Below are 24884 nucleotides of genomic sequence, written 5' to 3'. Positions count from 1 at the left end.
TGCCAAAATGTATGGTCTGAAAGTCCACAACACCTAAGAAACAAACAATGATTTCATTCTAAAGTAAAAAATATAGATATGGATACCGACCTTCAGATTTTGACAGTGACGTTGTAAGCACCGTGACAAAAGTATGTATCGTCTGAACGTCCAATTCCACTGAGAATTAATTTTCACTTCATCTTCAGAAAACAGTGTTTTTTTAAAAGCTTTGCTGCCCCGTGTGAGGATCGAACTCACGACCTTCAGATTATGAGACTGACGCGCTGCCTGCTGCGCCAACGAGGCACTTTTAAACATTAAGCGTAAAGAAAAAATATCGATAACGACTTTCACTTTTTGACAGTGACGTTGTAAGCACCGTGCCAAAATGTATGGTCTGAAAAACCACAACACCTGAGAAAAAAAATATGATTTCATTCTAAAGTAAAAAATATAGATATCGACCTTAAGATGTGGTATCCACTGTGACAAAAGTATATATTGTCTGGAAGTCCAAAACCACTGAGAATTAATTTTCACCTTCAGACAACACTGTCTTTTTATAAGGTTTGCTGCCCCGTGTGAGGATCGATCTCACGACCTTCAGCTTATGAGACTGACGCGCTACCTACTTCGCTAACGAAGCACATTTAATCAACAAATCGAAAGAAAAAATTAGCGATACCGACCTTCACTTTTTGACAGTGACGTTGTACGCACCGTGCCAAAATGTATGGTCTGAAAGTCCACAATACCTGAGAAAAAAACTATGATTTCATTCTAAAGTAAAAAATATAGATATCGACCTTAAGATGTGGTATCCACCGTGACAAAAGTATGTATTGTCTGAAAGTCCAAAACATCTGAGAATTAATTTTCACTTCATCTTCAGAGAACACTTTCTTTTTAAATCTTTGCTGCCCCATGTGAGGATCGAACACGCGAGCTTCAGATTATGAGACTGACGCGCTACCTACTGCGCTAACGAAGCACATTTAATAAACAAGTCGAAAGAAAAAAATATCGATACCGACCTTCACTTTTTGACAGTTACGTTGTAAGCACCGTGCCAAAATGTATGGTCTGAAAAACCACAACACCTGAGAAAAAAACAATGATTTCATTCTAAAGTAAAACAATTTGATATCGACCTTAAGATGTGGTTTCCACCGTGACAAAAGTATGTATTGTGTGAAAGTCCAAAACCACTGAGAATTAATTTTCACATTCAGACAACACTCTCTTTTTATAAGCTTTGCTGCCCCGTGTGAGGATCGAAAACATGACCTTCAGATTATGAGACTGACGCGGTGCCTGCTGCGCCAACGAGGCACTTTTAATAATTAAGCGTAAAGAAAAAATATCGATAACGACCTTCAGATTTTGACAGTGACGTTGTAAGCACCGTGCCAAAATGTATGGTCTGAAAGTCCACATCACATGAGAAAAAAACAATGATTTCATTCTAAAGGATAAAATATAGATATGGATACCGACCTTCAGATTTTGACAGTGACGTTGTAAGCATCGTGACAAAAGTATGTATCGTCTGAACGTCCAATACCACTGAGAATTAATTTTCACTTCATCTTCAGACAACACCTTCTAATTAAAAGCTTTGCTGCCCCGTGTGAGGATCGAACTCACGACCTTCAGATTATGAGACTGACGCGGTACCTACTGCGCTAACGAGGCACACCTAATCAACAAATCGAAAGAAAAAATTATCAATACCGACCTTCACTTTTTGACAGTGACGTTGTAAGCACCGTGCCAAAATGTTAGGTCTGAAAAACCACAACACCTGAGAAAAAAACTATGATTTCATTCTAAAGTAAAACAATTTGATATCGACCTTAAGATGTGGTTTCCACCGTGACAAAAGTATGTATTGTCTGAATGTCCAAAACCACTGAGAATTAATTTTCACCTTCAGTCAACACTGTCTTTTTATAAGGTTTGCTGCCTCGTGTGAGGATCGAACTCACAAGCTTCAGCTTATGAGACTGGCGCGCTACCTACCTCGCTAACGAAGCACATTTAATCAACAAATCGAAAGAAAGAATTAGCGATACCGACCTTCACTTTTTGACAGTGACGTTGTAAGCACCGTGCCAAAATGTATGGTCTGAAAGTCCACAATACCTGAGAAAAAAACTATGATTTCATTCTAAAGTAAAAAATATAGATATATACCTTAAGATGTGGTATCCACCGTGACAAAAGTATGTATTGTCTGGAAGTCCAAAACCACTGAGAATTAATTTTCACTTCATCTTCAGACAACACTTTCTTATTAACAGCATTGCTGCCCCGTGTGAGGATCGAACTCACGACCTTCAGATTATGAGACTGAGGCGCTACCTACTGTGCTAACGAGGCACATCTAATCAACAATTCGAAAGAAAAAATTATCAATACCGACCTTCACTTTTTGACAGTGACGTTGTAAGCACCGTGCCAAAAGGTATGGTCTGAAAAACCACAACACCTGAGAAAAAAACAATGATTTCATTCTAAAGTAAAACAATTTGATATCGACCTTAAGATGTGGTTTCCACCGTGACAAAAGTATGTATTGTCTGAATGTCCAAAACACCTGAGAATTAATTTTCACCTTTACACAACACTGTCTTTTTATAAGGTTTGCTGCCTCGTGTGAGGATCGAACTCACAACCTTCAGCTTATGAGACTGGCGCGCTACCTACCTCGCTAACGAAGGACATTTAATCAACAATTCGAAAGAAAAAATTATCAATACCGACCTTCACTTTTTGACAGTGACGTTGTAAGCACCGTGCCAAAATGTATGGTCTGAAAGTCCACAATACCTGAGAAAAAAACTATGATTTCATTCTAAAGTAAAACAATTTGATATCGACCTTAAGATGTGGTTTCCACCGTGACAAAAGTATGTATTGTCTGAAAGTCCAAAACCAGTGAGAATTAATTTTAGCCTTCAGACAACACTGTCTTTCTATAAGCTTTGCTGCCCCGTGTGAGGATCGAACTCACGACCTTCAGATTATGAGACTGACGCACTGCCTGCTGCGCCAACGAGGCACTTTTGTACATTGAGCGTAAAGAAAAAATATCGATAACGACCTTCAGATTTTGACAGTGACGTTGTAAGCACCGTGCCAAAATGTATGGTCTGAAAGTCCACATCACCTGAGAAAAAAACAATGATTTCATTCTAAAGTAAAAAATATAGATATGGATTCCGACCTTCAGATTTTGACAGTGACGTTGTAAGCACCGTGACAAAAGTATGTATCGTCTGAACGTCCAATACCACTGAGAATTAATTTTCACTTCATCTTCAGAAAACACTGTTTTCTTAAAAGCTTTGCTGCCCCGTGTGAGGATCGAACTCACGACCTTCAGATTATGAGACTGACGCCCTGCCTGCTGCGCCAACGAGGCACTTTTAAACATTAAGCGTAAAGAAAAATATCGATAACGACTTTCACTTTTTGACAGTGACGTTGTAAGCACCGTGCCAAAATGTATGGTCTGAAAAACCACAACACCTGAGAAAAAAACAATGATTTCATTCTAAAGTAAAAAATATAGATATCGACCTTAAGATGTGGTATCCACTGTGACAAAAGTATGTATTGTCTGGAAGTCCAAAACCACTGAGAATTAATTTTCACTTCATCTTCAGACAACACTTTCTTATTAACAGCATTGCTGCCCCGTGTGAGGATCGAACTCACGACCTTCAGATTATGAGACTGAGGCGCTACCTACTGCGCTAACGAGGCACATCTAATCAACAATTCGAAAGAGAAAATTATCAATACCGACCTTCACTTTTTGACAGTGACGTTGTAAGCACCGTGCCAAAATGTATGGTCTGAAAAACCACAACACCTGAGAAAAAAACAATGATTTCATTCTAAAGTAAAAAATATAGATATCGACCTTAAGATGTGGTATCCACTGTGACAAAAGTATATATTGTCTGGAAGTCCAAAACCACTGAGAATTAATTTTCACTTCATCTTCAGACAACACTTTCTTATTAAAAGCTTTGCTGCCCTGTGTGAGGATCGAACTCACGACCTTCAGATTATGAGACTGACGCGCTACCTACTGCGCTAACGAGGCACATCTAATCAACAAATCGAAAGAAAAAATTATCAATACCGACCTTCACTTTTTGACAGTGACGTTGTAAGCACCGTGCCAAAATGTATGGTCTGAAAAACCACAACACCTGAGAAAAAAACAATGATTTCATTCTAAAGTAAAAAATATAGATATCGACCTTAAGATGTGGTATCCACCGTGACAAAAGTATGTATTGTCTGAAAGTCCAAAACATCTGAGAATTAATTTTCACTTCATCTTCAGAGAACACTTTCTTTTTAAATCTTTGCTGCCCCATGTGAGGATCGAACACGCGAGCTTCAGATTATGAGACTGACGCGCTACCTACTGCGCTAACGAAGCACATTTAATAAACAAGTCGAAAGAAAAAAATATCGATACCGACCTTCACTTTTTGACAGTGACGTTGTAAGCACCGTGCCAAAATGTATGGTCTGAAAAACCACAACACCTGAGAAAAAAACAATGATTTCATTCTAAAGTAAAACAATTTGATATCGACCTTAAGATGTGGTTTCCACCGTGACAAAAGTATGTATTGTGTGAAAGTCCAAAACCACTGAGAATTAATTTTCACATTCAGACAACACTCTCTTTTTATAAGCTTTGCTGCCCCGTGTGAGGATCGAAAACATGACCTTCAGATTATGAGACTGACGCGCTGCCTGCTGCGCCAACGAGGCACTTTTAATAATTAAGCGTAAAGAAAAAATATCGATAACGACCTTCAGATTTTGACAGTGACGTTGTAAGCACCGTGCCAAAATGTATGGTCTGAAAGTCCACATCACATGAGAAAAAAACAATGATTTCATTCTAAAGGATAAAATATAGATATGGATACCGACCTTCAGATTTTGACAGTGACGTTGTAAGCATCGTGACAAAAGTATGTATCGTCTGAACGTCCAATACCACTGAGAATTAATTTTCACTTCATCTTCAGACAACACTTTCTTATTAAAAGCTTTGCTGCCCCGTGTGAGGATCGAACTCACGACCTTCAGATTATGAGACTGACGCGGTACCTACTGCGCTAACGAGGCACACCTAATCAACAAATCGAAAGAAAAAATTATCAATACCGACCTTCACTTTTTGACAGTGACGTTGTAAGCACCGTGCCAAAATGTATGGTCTGAAAAACCACAACACCTGAGAAAAAAACAATGATTTCATTCTAAAGTAAAACAATTTGATATCGACCTTAAGATGTGGTTTCCACCGTGACAAAAGTATGTATTGTCTGAATGTCCAAAACCACTGAGAATTAATTTTCACCTTTACACAACACTGTCTTTTTATAAGGTTTGCTGCCTCGTGTGAGGATCGAACTCACAACCTTCAGCTTATGAGACTGGCGCGCTACCTACCTCGCTAACGAAGGACATTTAATCAACAAATCGAATGAAAAAATTAGCGATACCGACCTTCACTTTTTGACAGTGACGTTGTAAGCACCGTGCCAAAATGTATGGTCTGAAAGTCCACAATACCTGAGAAAAAAACTATGATTTCATTCTAAAGTAAAAAATATAGATATATACCTTAAGATGTGGTATCCACCGTGACAAAAGTATGTATTGTCTGGAAGTCCAAAACCACTGAGAATTAATTTTCACTTCATCTTCAGACAACACTTTCTTATTAACAGCATTGCTGCCCCGTGTGAGGATCGAACTCACGACCTTCAGATTATGAGACTGAGGCGCTACCTACTGTGCTAACGAGGCACATCTAATCAACAATTCGAAAGAAAAAATTATCAATACCGACCTTCACTTTTTGACAGTGACGTTGTAAGCACCGTGCCAAAAGGTATGGTCTGAAAAACCACAACACCTGAGAAAAAAACAATGATTTCATTCTAAAGTAAAACAATTTGATATCGACCTTAAGATGTGGTTTCCACCGTGACAAAAGTATGTATTGTCTGAAAGTCCAAAACCAGTGAGAATTAATTTTCACCTTCAGACAACACTGTCTTTCTATAAGCTTTGCTGCCCCGTGTGAGGATCGAACTCACGACCTTCAGATTATGAGACTGACGCACTGCCTGCTGCGCCAACGAGGCACTTTTGAACATTGAGCGTAAAGAAAAAATATCGATAACGACCTTCAGATTTTGACAGTGACGTTGTAAGCACCGTGCCAAAATGTATGGTCTGAAAGTCCACAACACCTGAGAAAAAAAATATGATTTCATTCTAAAGTAAAACAATTTGATATCGACCTTAAGATGTGGTTTCCACCGTGACAAAAGTATGTATTGTCTGAAAGTCCAAAACCACTGAGAATTAATTTTCACCTTCAGACAACACTGTCTTTTTATAACCTTTGCTACCCCGTGTGAGGATCGAACTCACGACCTTCAGATTATGAGACTGACGCGCTGCATGCTGCGCCAACGAGGCACATTTAAACGTTAAGTGTAAAGAAAAAATATCGATAACGACCTTCAGATTTTGACAGTAACGTTGTAAGCACCGTGCCAAAATGTATGGTCTGAAAGTCCACATCACCTGAGAAAAAAACAATGATTTCATTCTAAAGTAAAAAATATAGATATCGACCTTAAGATGTGGTATCCACTGTGACAAAAGTATATATTGTCTGGAAGTCCAAAACCACTGAGAATTAATTTTCACTTCATCTTCAGACAACACTTTCTTATTAAAAGCTTTGCTGCCCTGTGTGAGGATCGAACTCACGACCTTCAGATTATGAGACTGACGCGCTACCTACTGCGCTAACGAGGCACATCTAATCAACAAATCGAAAGAAAAATTATCAATACCGACCTTCACTTTTTGACAGTGACGTTGTAAGCACCGTGCCAAAATGTATGGTCTGAAAAACCACAACACCTGAGAAAAAAACAATGATTTCATTCTAAAGTAAAACAATTTGATATCGACCTTAAGATGTGGTTTCCACCGTGACAAAAGTATGTATTGTCTGAAAGTCCAAAACCACTGAGAATTAATTTTCACCTTCAGACAACACTGTCTTTTTATAAGGTTTGCTGCCCCGTGTGAGGATCGATCTCACAACCTTCAGCTTATGAGACTGACGCGCTACCTACTTCGCTAACGAAGCACATTTAATCAACAAATCGAAAGAAAAAATTAGCGATACCGACCTTCACTTTTTGACAGTGACGTTGTACGCACCGTGCCAAAATGTATGGTCTGAAAGTCCACAATACCTGAGAAAAAAACTATGATTTCATTCTAAAGTAAAAAATATAGATATCGACCTTAAGATGTGGTATCCACCGTGACAAAAGTATGTATTGTCTGAAAGTCCAAAACATCTGAGAATTAATTTTCACTTCATCTTCAGAGAACACTTTCTTTTTAAATCTTTGCTGCCCCATGTGAGGATCGAACACGCGAGCTTCAGATTATGAGACTGACGCGCTACCTACTGCGCTAACGAAGCACATTTAATAAACAAGTCGAAAGAAAAAAATATCGATACCGACCTTCACTTTTTGACAGTGACGTTGTAAGCACCGTGCCAAAATGTATGGTCTGAAAAACCACAACACCTGAGAAAAAAACAATGATTTCATTCTAAAGTAAAACAATTTGATATCGACCTTAAGATGTGGTTTCCACCGTGACAAAAGTATGTATTGTGTGAAAGTCCAAAACCACTGAGAATTAATTTTCACATTCAGACAACACTCTCTTTTTATAAGCTTTGCTGCCCCGTGTGAGGATCGAAAACATGACCTTCAGATTATGAGACTGACGCGGTGCCTGCTGCGCCAACGAGGCACTTTTAATAATTAAGCGTAAAGAAAAAATATCGATAACGACCTTCAGATTTTGACAGTGACGTTGTAAGCACCGTGCCAAAATGTATGGTCTGAAAGTCCACATCACATGAGAAAAAAACAATGATTTCATTCTAAAGGATAAAATATAGATATGGATACCGACCTTCAGATTTTGACAGTGACGTTGTAAGCATCGTGACAAAAGTATGTATCGTCTGAACGTCCAATACCACTGAGAATTAATTTTCACTTCATCTTCAGACAACACTTTCTAATTAAAAGCTTTGCTGCCCCGTGTGAGGATCGAACTCACGACCTTCAGATTATGAGACTGACGCGGTACCTACTGCGCTAACGAGGCACACCTAATCAACAAATCGAAAGAAAAAATTATCAATACCGACCTTCACTTTTTGACAGTGACGTTGTAAGCACCGTGCCAAAATGTTAGGTCTGAAAAACCACAACACCTGAGAAAAAAACTATGATTTCATTCTAAAGTAAAACAATTTGATATCGACCTTAAGATGTGGTTTCCACCGTGACAAAAGTATGTATTGTCTGAATGTCCAAAACCACTGAGAATTAATTTTCACCTTCAGACAACACTGTCATTTTATAAGGTTTGCTGCCTCGTGTGAGGATCGAACTCACAACCTTCAGCTTATGAGACTGGCGCGCTACCTACCTCGCTAACGAAGCACATTTAATCAACAAATCGAAAGAAAGAATTAGCGATACCGACCTTCACTTTTTGACAGTGACGTTGTAAGCACCGTGACAAAAGTATGTATCGTCTGAACGTCCAATACCACTGAGAATTAATTTTCACTTCATCTTCAGAAAACACTGTTTTTTTAAAAGCTTTGCTGCCCCGTGTGAGGATCGAACTCACGACCTTCAGATTATGAGACTGACGCCCTGCCTGCTGCGCCAACGAGGCACTTTTAAACATTAAGCGTAAGAAAAATATCGATAACGACTTTCACTTTTTGACAGTGACGTTGTAAGCACCGTGCCAAAATGTATGGTCTGAAAGACCACAACACCTGAGAAAAAAACTATGATTTCATTCTAAAGTAAAAAATATAGATATCGACCTTAAGATGTGGTATCCACCGTGACAAAAGTATGTATTGTCTGGAAGTCCAAAACCACTGAGAATTAATTTTCACTTCATCTTCAGAGAACACTTTCTTATTAAATCTTTGCTGCCCCATGTGAGGATCGAACTCACGAGCTTCAGATTATGAGACTGACGCGCTACCTACTGCGCTAACGAAGCACATCTAATCAACAATTCGAAAGAAAAAATATCGATACCGACCTTCACTTTTTGACAGTGACGTTGTAAGCACCGTGCCAAAATGTATGGTCTGAAAAACCACAACACCTGAGAAAAAAACAATGATTTCATTCTAAAGTAAAACAATTTGATATCGACCTTAAGATGTGGTTTCCACCGTGACAAAAGTATGTATTGTCTGAAAGTCCAAAACCACTGAGAATTAATTTTCGCCTTCAGACAACACTCTCTTTCTATAAGCTTTGCTGCCCCGTGTGAGGATCGAAATCACGACCTTCAGATTATGAGACTGACGCGGTGCCTGCTGCGCCAACGAGGCACTTTTGATACATTAAGCGTAAAGAAAAAATATCGATAACGACCTTCAGATTTTGACAGTGACGTTGTAAGCACCGTGCCAAAATGTATGGTCTGAAAGTCCACATCACATGAGAAAAAAACAATGATTTCATTCTAAAGTATAAAATATAGATATGGATTCCGACCTTCAGATTTTGACAGTGACGTTGTAAGCATCGTGACAAAAGTATGTATCGTCTGAACGTCCAATACCACTGAGAATTAATTTTCACTTCATCTTCAGAAAACACTTTCTTTAAAAGCTTTGCTGCCCCGTGTGAGGATCGAACTCACGACCTTCAGATTATGAGACTGACGCCGTACCTACTGCGCTAACGAGGCACTCCTAATCAACAAATCGAAAGAAAAAATTATCAATACCGACTTTCACTTTTTGACAGTGACGTTGTAAGCACCGTGCCAAAATGTTAGGTCTGAAAAACCACAACACCTGAGAAAAAAACTATGATTTCATTCTAAAGTAAAACAATTTGATATCGACCTTAAGATGTGGTTTCCACCGTGACAAAAGTATGTATTGTCTGAATGTCCAAAACCACTGAGAATTAATTTTCACCTTCAGACAACACTGTCATTTTATAAGGTTTGCTGCCTCGTGTGAGGATCGAACTCACAACCTTCAGCTTATGAGACTGGCGCGCTACCTACCTCGCTAACGAAGCACATTTAATCAACAAATCGAAAGAAAGAATTAGCGATACCGACCTTCACTTTTTGACAGTGACGTTGTAAGCACCGTGACAAAAGTATGTATCGTCTGAACGTCCAATACCACTGAGAATTAATTTTCACTTCATCTTCAGAAAACACTGTTTTTTTAAAAGCTTTGCTGCCCCGTGTGAGGATCGAACTCACGACCTTCAGATTATGAGACTGACGCCCTGCCTGCTGCGCCAACGAGGCACTTTTAAACATTAAGCGTAAAGAAAAAATATCGATAACGACTTTCACTTTTTGACAGTGACGTTGTAAGCACCGTGCCAAAATGTATGGTCTGAAAAACCACAACACCTGAGAAAAAAACAATGATTTCATTCTAAAGTAAAAAATATAGATATCGACCTTAAGATGTGGTATCCACTGTGACAAAAGTATGTATTGTCTGGAAGTCCAAAACCACTGAGAATTAATTTTCACTTCATCTTCAGACAACACTTTCTTATTAACAGCATTGCTGCCCCGTGTGAGGATCGAACTCACGACCTTCAGATTATGAGACTGAGGCGCTACCTACTGCGCTAACGAGGCACATCTAATCAACAATTCGAAAGAGAAAATTATCAATACCGACCTTCACTTTTTGACAGTGACGTTGTAAGCACCGTGCCAAAATGTATGGTCTGAAAAACCACAACACCTGAGAAAAAAACAATGATTTCATTCTAAAGTAAAAAATATAGATATCGACCTTAAGATGTGGTATCCACTGTGACAAAAGTATATATTGTCTGGAAGTCCAAAACCACTGAGAATTAATTTTCACTTCATCTTCAGACAACACTTTCTTATTAAAAGCTTTGCTGCCCTGTGTGAGGATCGAACTCACGACCTTCAGATTATGAGACTGACGCGCTACCTACTGCGCTAACGAGGCACATCTAATCAACAAATCGAAAGAAAAAATTATCAATACCGACCTTCACTTTTTGACAGTGACGTTGTAAGCACCGTGCCAAAATGTATGGTCTGAAAAACCACAACACCTGAGAAAAAAACAATGATTTCATTCTAAAGTAAAACAATTTGATATCGACCTTAAGATGTGGTTTCCACCGTGACAAAAGTATGTATTGTCTGAAAGTCCAAAACCACTGAGAATTAATTTTCACCTTCAGACAACACTGTCTTTTTATAAGGTTTGCTGCCCCGTGTGAGGATCGATCTCACAACCTTCAGCTTATGAGACTGACGCGCTACCTACTTCGCTAACGAAGCACATTTAATCAACAAATCGAAAGAAAAAATTAGCGATACCGACCTTCACTTTTTGACAGTGACGTTGTACGCACCGTGCCAAAATGTATGGTCTGAAAGTCCACAATACCTGAAAAAAAACTATGATTTCATTCTAAAGTAAAAAATATAGATATCGACCTTAAGATGTGGTATCCACCGTGACAAAAGTATGTATTGTCTGAAAGTCCAAAACATCTGAGAATTAATTTTCACTTCATCTTCAGAGAACACTTTCTTTTTAAATCTTTGCTGCCCCATGTGAGGATCGAACACGCGAGCTTCAGATTATGAGACTGACGCGCTACCTACTGCGCTAACGAAGCACATTTAATAAACAAGTCGAAAGAAAAAAATATCGATACCGACCTTCACTTTTTGACAGTGACGTTGTAAGCACCGTGCCAAAATGTATGGTCTGAAAAACCACAACACCTGAGAAAAAAACAATGATTTCATTCTAAAGTAAAACAATTTGATATCGACCTTAAGATGTGGTTTCCACCGTGACAAAAGTATGTATTGTGTGAAAGTCCAAAACCACTGAGAATTAATTTTCACATTCAGACAACACTCTCTTTTTATAAGCTTTGCTGCCCCGTGTGAGGATCGAAAACATGACCTTCAGATTATGAGACTGACGCGGTGCCTGCTGCGCCAACGAGGCACTTTTAATAATTAAGCGTAAAGAAAAAATATCGATAACGACCTTCAGATTTTGACAGTGACGTTGTAAGCACCGTGCCAAAATGTATGGTCTGAAAGTCCACATCACATGAGAAAAAAACAATGATTTCATTCTAAAGGATAAAATATAGATATGGATACCGACCTTCAGATTTTGACAGTGACGTTGTAAGCATCGTGACAAAAGTATGTATCGTCTGAACGTCCAATACCACTGAGAATTAATTTTCACTTCATCTTCAGACAACACTTTCTTATTAAAAGCTTTGCTGCCCCGTGTGAGGATCGAACTCACGACCTTCAGATTATGAGACCGACGCGGTACCTACTGCGCTAACGAGGCACACCTAATCAACAAATCGAAAGAAAAAATTATCAATACCGACCTTCACTTTTTGACAGTGACGTTGTAAGCACCGTGCCAAAATGTATGGTCTGAAAAACCACAACACCTGAGAAAAAAACAATGATTTCATTCTAAAGTAAAACAATTTGATATCGACCTTAAGATGTGGTTTCCACCGTGACAAAAGTATGTATTGTCTGAATGTCCAAAACCACTGAGAATTAATTTTCACCTTTACACAACACTGTCTTTTTATAAGGTTTGCTGCCTCGTGTGAGGATCGAACTCACAACCTTCAGCTTATGAGACTGGCGCGCTACCTACCTTGCTAACGAAGGACATTTAATCAACAAATCGAAAGAAAAAATTTGCGATACCGACCTTCACTTTTTGACAGTGACGTTGTAAGCACCGTGCCAAAATGTATGGTCTGAAAGTCCACAATACCTGAGAAAAAAACTATGATTTCATTCTAAAGTAAAAAATATAGATATATACCTTAAGATGTGGTATCCACCGTGACAAAAGTATGTATTGTCTGGAAGTCCAAAACCACTGAGAATTAATTTTCACTTCATCTTCAGACAACACTTTCTTATTAACAGCATTGCTGCCCCGTGTGAGGATCGAACTCACGACCTTCAGATTATGAGACTGAGGCGCTACCTACTGTGCTAACGAGGCACATCTAATCAACAATTCGAAAGAAAAAATTATCAATACCGACCTTCACTTTTTGACAGTGACGTTGTAAGCACCGTGCCAAAAGGTATGGTCTGAAAAACCACAACACCTGAGAAAAAAACAATGATTTAATTCTAAAGTAAAACAATTTGATATCGACCTTAAGATGTGGTTTCCACCGTGACAAAAGTATGTATTGTCTGAAAGTCCAAAACCAGTGAGAATTAATTTTCACCTTCAGACAACACTGTCTTTCTATAAGCTTTGCTGCCCCGTGTAAGGATCGATCTCACGACCTTCAGATTATGAGACTGACGCACTGCCTGCTGCGCCAACGAGGCACTTTTGAACATTGAGCGTAAAGAAAAAATATCGATAACGACCTTCAGATTTTGACAGTGACGTTGTAAGCACCGTGCCAAAATGTATGGTCTGAAAGTCCACAACACCTGAGAAAAAAAATATGATTTCATTCTAAAGTAAAACAATTTGATATCGACCTTAAGATGTGGTTTCCACCGTGACAAAAGTATGTATTGTCTGAAAGTCCAAAACCACTGAGAATTTATTTTCACCATCAGACAACAGTCTTTTTATAAGCTTTGCTGCCCCGTGTGAGAATCGAACTCACAACCTTCAAATTACGAGACTGACGCGCTGCCTGCTGCACCACCGAGGCACATTAAATCTTTAAGTGTAAAGAAAAAATATCGATAACGACCTTCAGATTTTGACGCTGACGTTGTAAGCACCGTGCCAAAATGTATGGTCTGAAAGTCCACAACACCTGAGAAAAAAACTATGATTTCATTCGAAAGTAAGAAATATAGATATCGACCTTAAGATGTGGTATCCACCGAAACAAAAGTATGTATTGTCTGAAAGTCCAAAACATCTGAGAATTAATTGTCACTTATTCTTCAGACAACACTTTCTTTTTAAAATCTTTGCTGCCCCGTGTGAGGATCTAACTCACGACCTTCAGATTATGAGACTGAGGCGCTACCTACTGCGCTAACGAGGCACATCTAATCAACAATTCGAAAGAGAAAATTATCAATACCGACCTTCACTTTTTGACAGTGACGTTGTAAGCACCGTGCCAAAATGTATGGTCTGAAAAACCACAACACCTGAGAAAAAAACAATGATTTCATTCTAAAGTAAAACAATTTGATATCGACCTTAAGATGTGGTTTCCACCGTGACAAAAGTATGTATTGTCTGAAAGTCCAAAACCACTGAGAATTAATTGTCACCTTCAGACAACACTGTCTTTTTATAAGCTTTGCTGCCCCGTGTGAGGATCGAACTCACGACCTTCAGATTATGAGACTGACGCGCTGCCTGCTGCGCCAACGAGGCACTTCTAAACATTAAGCGTAAAGAAAAAATATCGATAACGACCTTCAGATTTTGACAGTGACGTTGTAAGCACCGTGCAAAAATGTATGGTCTGAAAGTCCACATCACCTGAGAAAAAAAATATGATTTCATTCTAAAGTAAAAATTTAGATATCGACCTTAAGATGTGGTTTCCACCGTGACAAAAGTATGTATTGTCTGAAAGTCCAAAACCACTGAGAATTAATTTTCACCTCTCAGAGAACACTGTATTTTTATAAGCTTTGCTGCCCCGTGTGAGGATCGAACTCACGACCTTCAGATTATGAGACTGACGCGCTGCCTGCTGCACCAACGAGGCACTTCTAAACATTAAGCGTAAAGAAAAAATATCAATAACGACCTTCAGATTTTGACAGTGACGTTGTAAGTACCGTGCCAAAATGTATGGTCTGAAAAACCACAACACCTGAGAAAAAAAATGATTTCATTCTAAAGTAAAACAATTTGATATCGACCATAAGATGTGGTTTCCACCGTGACAAAAGTATGTATTGTCTGAAAGTCCAAAACCACTGAAAATTAAATTTCACTTCATCTTCAGACAACACTGTCTTTTTAAAGTCTTTGCTGCCCCGTGTGAGGATCAAACTCACGACCTTCAGATTATGAGACTGACGCGCTGCCTGCTGCGCCAACGATGCACATTTAAACATTAAGCGTAAAGAAAAAATATTGATACCTACCTTCAGATTTTGACAGACGTTGTAAGCACCGGGCCAAAATGTATGGTCTGAAAGTCCACAACACCTGAGAAAAAAACTCTGATTTCATTCTAAAGTAAAAAATATAGATATCGACCTTAAGACGTGGTATCCACTGTGACAAAAGTATGTATTGTCTGAAAGTCCAAAACCACTGAGAATTCATTTTCACTTCATCTTCAGACAACACTGTCTTTTTAAAAGCTTTGCTGCCCCGTGTGAGGATCGAACTCACGACCTTCAGATTATGAGACTGACGCGCTACCTACTGCGCTAACGAGGCACAGTTCATCAACAAATCGAAAGAAGATATTATCGATACCGACCTTCACTTTTTGACAGTGACGTTGTAAGCACCGTGCCAAAATGTATGGTCTGAAAAACCACAACACCTGAGAAAAAAACTATGATTTCATTCTAAAGTAAAAAATATTGATATCGACCTTAAGATGTGGTATCCACCGTGACAAAAGTATGTATTGTCTGAAAGTCCAAAACCACTGAGAATTAATTTTCACTTCATCTTCAGACAACACTGTCTTTTTAAAAGCTTTGCTGCCCCGTTTGAAGATCGAACTCACGAACTTCAGATTATGAGACTGACGCGCTACCTACTGCGGTAACGAGGTACATTTAATCCACAAATCGAAAGAAAAAATTATCGATACCGACCTTCAATTTTTGACAGTGACGTTTTAAGCACCGTGTCAAAATGTGTGGTCTGAAAAACCACAACACCTGAGAAAAAAACAATGATTTCATTCTAAAGTAAAACAATTTGATATCGACCTTAAGATGTGGTTTCCACCGTGACAAAAGTATGTATTGTCTGAATGTCCAAAACCACTGAGAATTAATTTTCACCTTCAGACAACACTGTCTTTTTATAAGGTTTGCTGCCTCGTGTGAGGATCGAACTCACAACCTTCAGCTTATGAGACTGGCGCGCTACCTACCTCGCTAACGAAGCACATTTAAACAACAAATCGAAAGAAAAAATTAGCGATATCGACCTTCACTTTTTGACAGTGACGTTGTAAGCACCGTGCCAAAATGTATGGTCTGAAAGTCCACAATACCTGAGAAAAAAAATTTGATTTCATTCTAAAGTAAAAAATATAGATATATACCTTAAGATGTGGTATCCACTGTGACAAAAGTATGTATTGTCTGGAAGTCCAAAACCACTGAGAATTAATTTTCACTTCATCTTCAGACAACACTTTCATATTAACAGCATTGCTGCCCCGTGTGAGGATCGAACTCAGGACCTTCAGATTATGAGACTGAGGCGCTACCTACTGTGCTAACAAGGCACATCTAATCAACAATTCGAAAGAAAAAATTATCAATACCGACCTTCACTTTTTGACAGTGACGTTGTAAGCACCGTGCCAAAAGGTATGGTCTGAAAAACCACAACACCTGAGAAAAAAACAATGATTTCATTCTAAAGTAAAACAATTTGATATCGACCTTAAGATGTGGTTTCCACCGTGACAAAAGTATGTATTGTCTGAAAGTCCAAAACCAGTGAGAATTAATTTTCACCTTCAGACAACACTGTCTTTCTATAAGCTTTGCTGCCCCGTGTGAGGATCGAACTCACGACCTTCAGATTATGAGACTGACGCACTGCCTGCTGCGCCAACGAGGCACTTTTAAACATTGAGCGTAAAGAAAAAATATCGATAACGACCTTCAGATTTTGACAGTGACGTTGTAAGCACCGTGCCAAAATGTATGGTCTGAAAGTCCACATCACCTGAGAAAAAAACAATGATTTCATTCTAAAGTAAAAAATATAGATATGGATTCCGACCTTCAGATCTTGACAGTGACGTTGTAAGCACCGTGACAAAAGTATGTATCGTCTGAACGTCCAATACCACTGAGAATTAATTTTCACTTCATCTTCAGAAAACACTGTTTTTTAAAAGCTTTGCTGCCCCGTGTGAGGATCGAACTCACGACCTTCAGATTATGAGACTGACGCCCTGCCTGCTGCGCCAACGAGGCACTTTTAAACATTAAGCGTAAAGAAAAAATATCGATAACGACTTTCACTTTTTGACAGTGACGTTGTAAGCACTGTGCCAAAATGTATGGTCTGAAAAACCACAACACCTGAGAAAAAAACAATGATTTCATTCTAAAGTAAAAAATATAGATATCGACCTTAAGATGTGGTATCCACTGTGACAAAAGTATGTATTGTCTGGAAGTCCAAAACCACTGAGAATTAATTTTCACTTCATCTTCAGACAACACTTTCTTATTAACAGCATTGCTGCCCCGTGTGAGGATCGAACTCACGACCTTCAGATTATGAGACTGAGGCGCTACCTACTGCGCTAACGAGGCACATCTAACCAACAATTCGAAAGAGAAAATTATCAATACCGACCTTCACTTTTTGACAGTGACGTTGTAAGCACCGTGCCAAAATGTATGGTCTGAAAAACCACAACACCTGAGAAAAAAACAATGATTTCATTCTAAAGTAAAACAATTTGATATCGACCTTAAGATGTGGTTTCCACCATGACAAAAGTATGTATTGTCTGAAAGTCCAAAACCACTGAGAATTAATTTTCACCTTCAGACAACACTGTCTTTTTATAAGCTTTGCTGCCCCGTGTGAGGATCGAACTCACGACCTTCAGATTATGAGACTGACGCGCTGCCTGCTGCGCCAACGAGTCACTTCTAAACATTAAGCGTAAAGAAAAAATATCGATAACGACCTTCAGATTTTGACAGTGACGTTGTAAGCACCGTGCCAAAATGTATGGTCTGAAAGTCCACATCACCTGAGAAAAAAAATATGATTTCATTCTAAAGTAAAAAATATAGATATCGACCTTAAGATGTGGTATCCACTGTGACAAAAGTATGTATTGTCTGAAAGTCCAAAACAACTGAGAATTAATTTTCACTTCATCTTCAGACAACACTGTCTTTTTAAAAGCTTTGCTGCCCCGTGTGAGGATCGAACTCACGACCTTCAGATTATGAGACTGACGCGGTACCTACTGCGCTAACGAAGCACATTTAATCGACAAATCGAAAGAAAAAAATATCAATACCGACCTTCACTTTTTGACAGTGACGTTGTAAGCACCGTGCCAAAATGTATGGTCCGGAAAAGCACAACACCTGAGAAAAAAACAATGATTTCATTCTAAAGTAAAACAATTTGATATCGACCTTAAGATGTGGTTTCCACCGTGACAAAAGTATGTATTGTCTGAAAGTCCAAAACATCTGAGAATTAAATTTCACTTCATCTTCAGAGAACACTTTCTTTTTAAAATCTTTGCTGCCCCGTGTGAGGATCGAACTCGCGACCTTCACATTATGAGACTTACGCGCTACCTACTGCACTAACGAAGCACATTTATTCAACAAATCTAAAGAAAAAATTATCGATACCGACCTTCACTTTTTGACAGTGACGTTGTAAGCACCGTGCCAAACTGTATGGTCTGAAAAACCACAACACCTGAGAAAAAAACTATGATTTCATTCTAAAGTAAAACAATTTGATATCGACCTTAAGATGTGGTTTCCACCGTGACAAAAGTATGTACTGTCTGAAAGTCCAAAACGACTGAGAATTAATTTTCACCTTCAGAAAACACTGTCATTTTACAAGCTTTGCTGCCCCATGTGAGGATCGAACTCACGACCTTCAGATTATGAGACTGACGCAGTGCCTGCTGCGCCAACGAGGCACATTAATTCATTAAGTGTAAGAAAAAATATTGATACCGACCTTCACTTTTTGACAGTGACGTTGTAAGCACCGTGCCAAAATGTATGGTCTGAAAGGCCACAACACCTGAGAAAAAAACTATGATTTCATTCTAAAGTAAAAAATATAGATATCGACCTTAAGATGTGGTATCCACCGTGACAAAAATATGTATTGTCTGAAAGTCCAAAACATCTGAGAATTAATTGTCACTTCATCTTCAGACAAAACTTTATTTTTAAAATCTTTGCTGCCCCGTGTGAGGATCGAACTCACAACCTTCAGATTATAAGACTGATGCACTACCTACTGCGCTAACGAGTCACATTACATGAAGAAATCGAAATAAAAAATGATCGATACCGACCTTCAGATTTTGACAGTGACGTTGAAAGCACCGTGCCAAAATGTATGGTCTGAAAGTCCACAACACCTAAGAAATAAACAATGATTTCATTCTAAAGTAAAAAATATAGATATCGATACCGACCTTCAGATTTTACAGTGACGTTGTAAGCACCGTGACAAAAGTATGTATTGTCTGAAAGTCCAAAACCACTGAGAATTAATTTTCACCTTCAGACATCACTGTCTTTTTATAAGCTTTGCTGCCCCGTGTGAGGATCGAACTTACGACTTTCAAATTATGAGACTGACGGCATGCCTGCTGCACCAACGAGGCACATTAAAGCATTAAGTGTAAGAAAAAATATTGATACCGACCTTCACTTTTTGACAGTGACGTTGTAAGCACCGTGCCAAAATGTATGGTCTGAAAGTCCACAACACCTGAGAAAAAAACTATGATTTCATTCTAAAGTAAAAAATATAGATATCGACCTTAAGATGTGGTATCCACCGTGACAAAAGTATGTATTGTCTGAAAGTCCAAAACCAGTGAGAATTAATTTTCACTTCATCTTCGGACAACACTGTCTTTTTAAAACTTTGCTGCCCCGTGTGAGGATGGAACTCACGACCTTCAGATTATGAGACTGACGCGCTGCCTGCTGCGCCAACGAGGCACATTAAAGCATTAAGTGTAAGAAAAAATATTGATACCGACCTTCACTTTTTGACAGTGACTTTGTAAGCACAGTGCCAAAATGTATGGTCTGAAAGTCCACAACACCTGAGAAAAAAACTATGATTTCATTCTAAAGTAAAAAATATAGATATCGACCTTAAGATGTGGTATCCACCGTGACAAAAGTATGTATTGTCTGAAAGTCCAAAACCACTGAGAATTAATTTTCACTTCATCTTCGGACAACACTGTCTTTTTAAAACTTTGCTGCTCCGTGTGAGGATTGAACTCACGACCTTCAGACTATGAGACTGACGCGCTACCTACTGCGCTAACTAAGAACATTTAATCAACTAATCGAAAGAAAAAAATATCGATACCGACCTTCACTTTTTGACACTGACGTTGTAAGCACCGTGCCAAAATGTATGGTCTGAAAGTCCACAACACCTGAGAAAAAAAGTATGATTTCATTCTAAAGTAAAACAATTTGATATCGACCTTATGATGTGGTTTCCACCGTGACAAAAGTATGTACTGTCTGAAAGTCCAAAACCACTGAGAATTAATTTTCACCTTCAGACAACACTGTCATTTTATAAGCTTTGCTGCCCCATGTGAGGATCGAACTCACGACCTTCAGATTATGAGACTGACGCGCTACCTACTGCGCTAACTAAGAAGATTTAATCAACAAATCGAAATAAAAAATTATCGATACCGACCTTCACTTTTTGACAGTGACATGGTAAGCACCGTGCCAAAATGTTAGGTCTGAAAAACCACAACACCTGAGAAAAAAACTATGATTTCATTCTAAAGTAAAACAATTTGATATCGACCTTAAGACGTGGTTTCCACCGTGACAAAAGTATGTATTGTCTGTAAGTCCAAAACCACTGAGAATTAATTTTCACCATCAGACAACAGTCTTTTTAAAAGCTTTGCTGCCCCGTGTGAGGATCGAACTCACGACCTTTAGATTATGAGACTGACGCGCTGCCTGCTGCACCAACGAGGCACATTAAAGCATGAAGTGTAAGAAAAAATATCGATACCAGATTTCAGATTTTGACAGTGACGTTGTAAGCACCGTGCCAAAATGTATGGTCTGAAAGTCCACAACACCTAAGAAAAAAACAATGATTTCATTCTAAAGTAAAAAATATAGATATCGATACCGATCTTCAGATTTTGACAGTGACGTTGTAAGCACCGTGCCAAAATGTATGGTCTGAAAGTCCACAACACCTAAGAAATAAACAATGATTTAATTCTAAAGTAAAAAATATAGGTATCAATACCGACCTTAAGATTTTACAGTGACGTTGTAAGCACCGTGACAAAAGTATGTATCGTCTGAACGTCCAATAACACTGAGAATTAATTTTCACTTCATCTTCAGAAAACACTGTCTTTTTAAAAGCTTTGCTGCCCCGTGTGAGGATCGAACTCACGACCTTCAGATTATGAGACTGACGCGCTGCCTGCTGCGCCAACGAGGCACTTTTAAACCTTAAGCGTAAAGAAAAATATCGATAACGACCTTCAGATTTTGACAGTGACGTTGTAAGCACCGTGCCAAAATGTATGGTCTGAAAAACCACAACACCTGAGAAAAAACAATGATTTCATTCTAAAGTAAAACAATTTGATATCGACCTTAAGATGTGGTTTCCACCGTGACAAAAGTATGTATTGTCTGAAAGTCCAAAAGCACTGAGAATTACTTTTCACCTTCAGACATCACTGTCTTTTTTTTAATAAGCTTTGCTGCCCCGTGTGAGGATCGAATTTACGACCTTCAAATTATGAGACTGACGCGCTGCCTGCTGCGCCAACGAGGCACATTAAAGCATTAAGTGTAAGAAAAAATATTGATACCGACCTTCACTTTTTGACAGTGATGTTGTAAGTACCGTGCCAAAATGTATGGTCTGAAAGTCCACAACACCTGAGAAAAAAAATATGATTTCATTCTAAAGTAAAAAATATAGATATCGACCTTAAGATGTGGTATCCACCGTGACAAAAGTATGTATTGTCTGAAAGTCCAAAACCACTGAGAATTAATTTTCACTTCATCTTCGGACAACACTGTCTTTTTAATACTTTGCTGCCCCGTGTGAGTATCGAACTCACGACCTTCAGATTATGAGACTGACGCGCTACCTACTGCGCTAACGAAGCACATTTAATCAACAAATCGAAAGAAAAAATTATCGATACCGACCTTCACTTTTTGACAGTGACGTTGTAAGCACCGTGCCAAAATGTATGGTCTGAAAAACCACAACACCTGAGAAAAAAACAATGATTTCATTCTAAAGTAAAACAATTTGATATCGACCTTAAGATGTGGTTTCCACCGTGACAAAAGTATGTATTGTCTGAAAGTCCACAACACCTAAGAAATAAACAATGATTTCATTCTAAAGTAAAAATATAGATATCGATACCGACCTTCAGATTTTACAGTGACGTTGTAAGCACCGTGACAAAAGTACGTATTGTCTGAAAGTCCAAAACCACTGAGAATTAATTTTCACTTCATCTTCAGACAACACTGTCTTTTTAAAACTTTGCTGCCCCGTGTGAGGATCGAACTCACGACCTTCAGATTATGAGACAGACTCGCTACCTACTGCGCTAACGAAGCACATTTAATCAACAAATCGAAAGAAAAAATTAGCGATACCGACCTTCACTTTTTGACAGTGACGTTGTAAGCACCGTGCCAAAATGTTAGATCTGAAAAACCACAACACCTGAGAAAAAAACTATGATTTCATTCTAAAGTAAAACAATTTGATATCGACCTTAAGATGTGGTTTCCACCGTGACAAAAGTATGTACTGTCTGAAAGTCCAAAACGACTGAGAATTAATTTTCACCTTCAGAAAACACTGTCATCTTATAAGCTTTGCTGCCCCATGTGAGGATCGAACTCACGACCTTCAGATTATGAGACTGACGCAGTGCCTGCTGCGCCAACGAGGCACATTAATTCATTAAGTGTAAGAAAAATATTGATACCGACCTTCACTTTTTGACAGTGACATGGTAAGCACCGTGCCAAAATGTTAGGTCTGAAAAACCACAACACCTGAGAAAAAAACTATGATTTCATTCTAAAGTAAAACAATTTGATATCGACCTTAAGACGTGGTTTCCACCGTGACAAAAGTATGTATTGTCTGTAAGTCCAAAACCACTGAGAATTAATTTTCACCATCAGACAATAGTCTTTTTATAAGCTTTGCTGCCCCATGTGAGGATCGAACTCACAACCTTCAGATTATGAGACTGACGCGCTGCATGCTGCACCAACGAGGCACATTAAAGCATGAAGTGTAAGAAAAAATATCGATACCAGATTTCAGATTTTGACAGTGACGTTGTAAGCACCGTGCCAAAATGTATGGTCTGAAAGTCCACAACACCTAAGAAAAAAACAATGATTTCATTCTAAAGTAAAAAATATAGATATCGATACCGACCTTCAGATTTTGACAGTGACGTTGTAAGCACCGTGCCAAAATGTATGGTCTGAAAGTCCACAACACCTAAGAAATAAACAATGATTTCATTCTAAAGTAAAAAATATAGATATCGATACCGACCTTCAGATTTTACAGTGACGTTGTAAGCACCGTGACAAAAGTATGTATCGTCTGAACGTCCAATAACACTGAGAATTAATTTTCACTTCATCTTCAGAAAACACTGTCTTTTTAAAAGCTTTGCTGCCCCGTGTGAGGATCGAACTCACGACCTTCAGATTATGAGACTGACGCGCTGCCTGCTGCGCCAACGAGGCACTTTTAAACCTTAAGCGTAAAGAAAAAATATCGATAACAACCTTCAGATTTTGACAGTGACGTTGTAAGCACCGTGCCAAAATGTATGGTCTGAAAAACCACAACACCTGAGAAAAAAACAATGATTTCATTCTAAAGTAAAACAATTTGATATCGACCTTAAGATGTGGTTTCCACCGTGACAAAAGTATGTATTGTCTGAAAGTCCAAAACCACTGAGAATTAATTTTCACCTTCGGACATCACTGTCTTTTTATAAGCTTTGCTGCCCCGTGTGAGGATCGAACTTACGACCTTCAAATTATGAGACTGACGCGCTGCCTGCTGCGCCAAAGAGGCACATTAAAGCATTAAGTGTAAGAAAAAATATTGATACCGACCTTCACTTTTTGACAGTGACGTTGTAAGCACCGTGCCAAAATGTATGGTCTGAAAGTCCACAACACCTGAGAAAAAAATTATGAAATCATTCTAAAGTAAAACAATTTGATATCGACCTTAAGATGTGGTTTCCACCGTGACAAAAGTATGTATTGTCTGAAAGTCCAAAACCACTGAGAATTAATTTTCACTTCATCTTCGGACAACACTGTCTTTTTAAAACCTTTGCTGCCCCGTGTGAGGATCGAACTCACGACCTTCAGATTATGAGACTGACGCGCTACCTACTGCGCTAACTAAGAACATTTAATCAACAAATCGAAAGAAAAAATTATCGATACCGACCTTCACTTTTTGACAGTGACGTTGTAAGCACCGTGCCAAAAAGTTAGGTCTGAAAAACCACAACACCTGAGAAAAAAACTATGATTTCATTCTAAAGTAAAACAATTTGATATCGACCTTAAGACGTGGTTTCCACCGTGACAAAAGTATGTATTGTCTGTAAGTCCAAAACCACAGAGAATTAATTTTCACCATCAGACAACGGTCTTTTTATAAGCTT

General features: G+C 38.6%; 17 non-coding genes across 17 annotated transcripts; all 17 read right to left on the bottom strand.

Annotated features, from left to right (window-relative positions):
* Positions 1 to 215: 215 nt before the first annotated feature.
* Positions 216 to 288, bottom strand: trnam-cau (transfer RNA methionine (anticodon CAU)). Its single transcript has one exon. It is a non-coding gene; the product is annotated as a tRNA-Met (tRNA).
* Positions 289 to 1604: 1316 nt separating this feature from the next.
* On the bottom strand, positions 1605 to 1677 carry trnam-cau (transfer RNA methionine (anticodon CAU)). The gene has a single exon. It is a non-coding gene; the product is annotated as a tRNA-Met (tRNA).
* Positions 1678 to 3680: 2003 nt separating this feature from the next.
* On the bottom strand, positions 3681 to 3753 carry trnam-cau (transfer RNA methionine (anticodon CAU)). The gene has a single exon. It is a non-coding gene; the product is annotated as a tRNA-Met (tRNA).
* A 273-nt stretch (positions 3754 to 4026) lies between these two features.
* On the bottom strand, positions 4027 to 4099 carry trnam-cau (transfer RNA methionine (anticodon CAU)). The gene has a single exon. It is a non-coding gene; the product is annotated as a tRNA-Met (tRNA).
* A 976-nt stretch (positions 4100 to 5075) lies between these two features.
* On the bottom strand, positions 5076 to 5148 carry trnam-cau (transfer RNA methionine (anticodon CAU)). Its single transcript has one exon. It is a non-coding gene; the product is annotated as a tRNA-Met (tRNA).
* Positions 5149 to 6788: 1640 nt separating this feature from the next.
* Positions 6789 to 6861, bottom strand: trnam-cau (transfer RNA methionine (anticodon CAU)). Its single transcript has one exon. It is a non-coding gene; the product is annotated as a tRNA-Met (tRNA).
* Positions 6862 to 8177: 1316 nt separating this feature from the next.
* trnam-cau (transfer RNA methionine (anticodon CAU)) lies at positions 8178 to 8250 on the bottom strand. The gene has a single exon. It is a non-coding gene; the product is annotated as a tRNA-Met (tRNA).
* Positions 8251 to 10730: 2480 nt separating this feature from the next.
* trnam-cau (transfer RNA methionine (anticodon CAU)) lies at positions 10731 to 10803 on the bottom strand. Its single transcript has one exon. It is a non-coding gene; the product is annotated as a tRNA-Met (tRNA).
* A 273-nt stretch (positions 10804 to 11076) lies between these two features.
* trnam-cau (transfer RNA methionine (anticodon CAU)) lies at positions 11077 to 11149 on the bottom strand. Its single transcript has one exon. It is a non-coding gene; the product is annotated as a tRNA-Met (tRNA).
* Positions 11150 to 13831: 2682 nt separating this feature from the next.
* trnat-cgu (transfer RNA threonine (anticodon CGU)) lies at positions 13832 to 13904 on the bottom strand. Its single transcript has one exon. It is a non-coding gene; the product is annotated as a tRNA-Thr (tRNA).
* A 613-nt stretch (positions 13905 to 14517) lies between these two features.
* Positions 14518 to 14590, bottom strand: trnam-cau (transfer RNA methionine (anticodon CAU)). The gene has a single exon. It is a non-coding gene; the product is annotated as a tRNA-Met (tRNA).
* A 953-nt stretch (positions 14591 to 15543) lies between these two features.
* Positions 15544 to 15616, bottom strand: trnam-cau (transfer RNA methionine (anticodon CAU)). The gene has a single exon. It is a non-coding gene; the product is annotated as a tRNA-Met (tRNA).
* A 2008-nt stretch (positions 15617 to 17624) lies between these two features.
* On the bottom strand, positions 17625 to 17697 carry trnam-cau (transfer RNA methionine (anticodon CAU)). Its single transcript has one exon. It is a non-coding gene; the product is annotated as a tRNA-Met (tRNA).
* Positions 17698 to 19341: 1644 nt separating this feature from the next.
* On the bottom strand, positions 19342 to 19414 carry trnai-uau (transfer RNA isoleucine (anticodon UAU)). Its single transcript has one exon. It is a non-coding gene; the product is annotated as a tRNA-Ile (tRNA).
* A 2135-nt stretch (positions 19415 to 21549) lies between these two features.
* trnam-cau (transfer RNA methionine (anticodon CAU)) lies at positions 21550 to 21622 on the bottom strand. The gene has a single exon. It is a non-coding gene; the product is annotated as a tRNA-Met (tRNA).
* A 612-nt stretch (positions 21623 to 22234) lies between these two features.
* On the bottom strand, positions 22235 to 22307 carry trnam-cau (transfer RNA methionine (anticodon CAU)). Its single transcript has one exon. It is a non-coding gene; the product is annotated as a tRNA-Met (tRNA).
* Positions 22308 to 23864: 1557 nt separating this feature from the next.
* Positions 23865 to 23937, bottom strand: trnam-cau (transfer RNA methionine (anticodon CAU)). Its single transcript has one exon. It is a non-coding gene; the product is annotated as a tRNA-Met (tRNA).
* Between the last annotated feature and the right edge of the window lie 947 nt (positions 23938 to 24884).

Source organism: Salmo salar, chromosome ssa02 (assembly GCF_905237065.1).
Source record: "Salmo salar chromosome ssa02, Ssal_v3.1, whole genome shotgun sequence".
NCBI lineage: Eukaryota > Metazoa > Chordata > Actinopteri > Salmoniformes > Salmonidae > Salmo > Salmo salar.
Note: the sequence above shows the minus strand (reverse complement) of the source record. Positions and strands in the feature narration are given on the sequence as shown.